Here is a 2,670-nt window from a genome sequence, read left to right on the forward strand (position 1 = left end):
CTAGGTATGACAACCAGCCCCGTCATCTAGGCGACATTGAACTCCTCAGGAATGCTTAAAGGGGAATTATGAATAAACAACAATATTCTGTGACTCCAAGGGTTTCCAGAGCTTTGTCGGGAACCAGGTACTTAGACTGAGTATCTATTTATTAATATTTATTTTAATAAGGCTGTCCTTGCCCAAGGCTATCTAAGCAGGTGCAGTTGCTGAGAAGAGGAGCTTCTCCAATTAGCCAAGGGGCCTTCAGGTCCTTCACTGAGTCCAAAGAATGCAAGGCTCATTAGTCACACCCACGCTAGCCTAGGCTTTTTGATGATATCTATGTGTCTGTCTCTTGTAGTCTGGTAAGCAACTCCTCACATAGACTTTGATCAGCAACCTTAGTGACCTCTCTGACTCACTGGACAATTGTCTTCCTTTAGTATGGTGTTGGTGTTTGTGTCCTATGTGGGGAAATAGGCACTTTCCCCAAGAAAAGTCCTGCCTCACAATTGGCACCCCCAAAGGGACTTGGCAGAACCAAGGAAGATGGGGAGCGGGTGGTGTGTGGCCCCTGAAGTGAGTGCTGGGATACACGGCTGAGGCTGGTCCCTGTGAGACTGGAGGATCTGCAGGGGCAATCCCATTAGAGCTACCTTTCCCATGTGATGTGGAATGGTGTGCTGCCTTACTCTAGTGCTGATTACATGTCCCCAGCAACGGGTGACAGGCAACCAAAGCCAAGCCACCTGAGAGTGGAGATCCTTGGGAACCCTAGGGTGGCCCATCTATCTTCCTCACGTCATTCCATACGGCATGCCTCCCTGGAGAGATGATGCTGGGAACACTGAGGGACTGGGCAAGGTCCCTGGAAGCCCCACAGTCAGGACAGGGTCTGACTCTGATGTGGGTCATGAGCCCTTTCGTGTTAACAATAAGACCTGCAATGGAGCAGGCTCAGCTGTCTTCACAGGAAGAGATTGCCCCATTAGAGAGGAGAAAGGACGTGTGGATGCTGCACCAACGTTGAGATAGCCTCTCATTTGTTGAGAAAAGTGGGAAAAGGTAGGCTGAGGTGACATTGACTGTGACTTCTTACAGATGTCAGGATGCAAGAATAAGAGAGCACAAGTTAGATGTCTGCTTAAGAGAATTCCAGAGACTGCAAACACGTGGGGAAACTGGACAGTAAGGAGGGAGGAAATGTGGAAGTGACAGGAGACACCTTCTAGGGTCCAACACTTAAGACAGAGGAAGGGGGAAATCTGGGGTTCAACCAGCATAATAATGCTTAGTGCAGGACTCTCGTACTCGGGAAGCATCCAGCATCCTCAGGGGATCCCGGGTGGCCATTTCCCTCTACTTGATGTCATGTCCAAAGTGGGTCCTAGAGCAAACTGGCTGTGAGATAACCCATAAACCTAGTAACCTGCAGGATTTCTCATGAGGGCAAAGCTCCAGCCAATTTGAAATGTATTGATATATTTTGCCTGCATGCAGTGCCTGCTGAGACCAGAAAAGGGGAGCTGGGCAGTCCAGCATCCATTATGAGTGCTGGGAACCAATCAGAGTCCCCATCAAGAGCTGTGTGAGAGACACAAACACAATGTACTCTTTTCTGTCAAAGAATTAAATAAGACAAAACTCTTATTTTTAAAAACATGGTCAGGAATCACTTGGCAGGAATCTGAATTCCACCAGGGTCAATACTTCTGGAAGTCAGAATCCGTGCTGGCAAACTGCCTTCTGTTTTCAGTTAGAGTTTTCTTACCAGTTGTGCCCTAACCAACAGCGTGGGAGTGTGAGGCCTGGCTCTGGTTGTTCAAAGAGAGGCACATGACCCCTTTGTGGTGGAAATAAAACTGGTACGCTTGCCTGCTGACTTGACGGGTTACATCCCCTTCTGTAGAAGTTAAACATTCGGCCTTGCTAGGATACTTTGGATTGTGCTGTTATTTTCTGGGGAACCCTGACCCATTTCTAACAGCTCGGGTGCTCACATCTGCTGAGCCATCTCCAGTCCCTCCGATCCCTTCCTGACGATTGTCTGGACTCACCTCTTAATATCCTGTAAGAGAGATTTCACTTCAAGATGAATTTTTTTTTTGGGGGGGGACAACCCGTATTCCAACCGCACGGAAAAGAGCCTATCACCTTCCTGATAAAAATGTATAGCTCAATTAAAAATAATAAAGTATAAAAAAAGATGAGGGAGAAGGCAGAATATATTAAAACAGAGATGACTCGAGAGTAGAATGCAGATATGATAAGCCTGTCAGAGCATGGGGCTGCCTAAACCCCAAGGAAGAATTTCTTGGCCTGACAGCTCACAATCGTCAAAGTTCAGACTTACTTTTTCAAAACCTAAAGCAAATGAAGGGGGGGGGGCTTTCTTAATCCAGCACCCCTAGCGAGGCTCAGGGCAGTGCCCAGGAAAGCAAAGTCAGAAGGGGGCAGAAAAAGTTGGATATTCTGGGCACCTGTAATCCAGACTCAACCCACAGTCCCAGGCTCTTCTACACCTAGCTCACACCAGGGCTTGCAGACATGAGCAATATACCCTATGACGTCATGCTATGGCTCCTGGCAACGCATTTTCCTTCCGGGTTCCTAGGCATCCCCAGGTCTTAAGCCCTAGGTGGTGCTCAGGGTAGGGCGCGGAGGTCCCTAAGCTGCCGCGCTGCCGCG

The sequence above is a fragment of the Microtus pennsylvanicus genome, chromosome 16 (genome assembly GCF_037038515.1).
Source record: "Microtus pennsylvanicus isolate mMicPen1 chromosome 16, mMicPen1.hap1, whole genome shotgun sequence".
NCBI classification, from domain to species: domain Eukaryota; kingdom Metazoa; phylum Chordata; class Mammalia; order Rodentia; family Cricetidae; genus Microtus; species Microtus pennsylvanicus.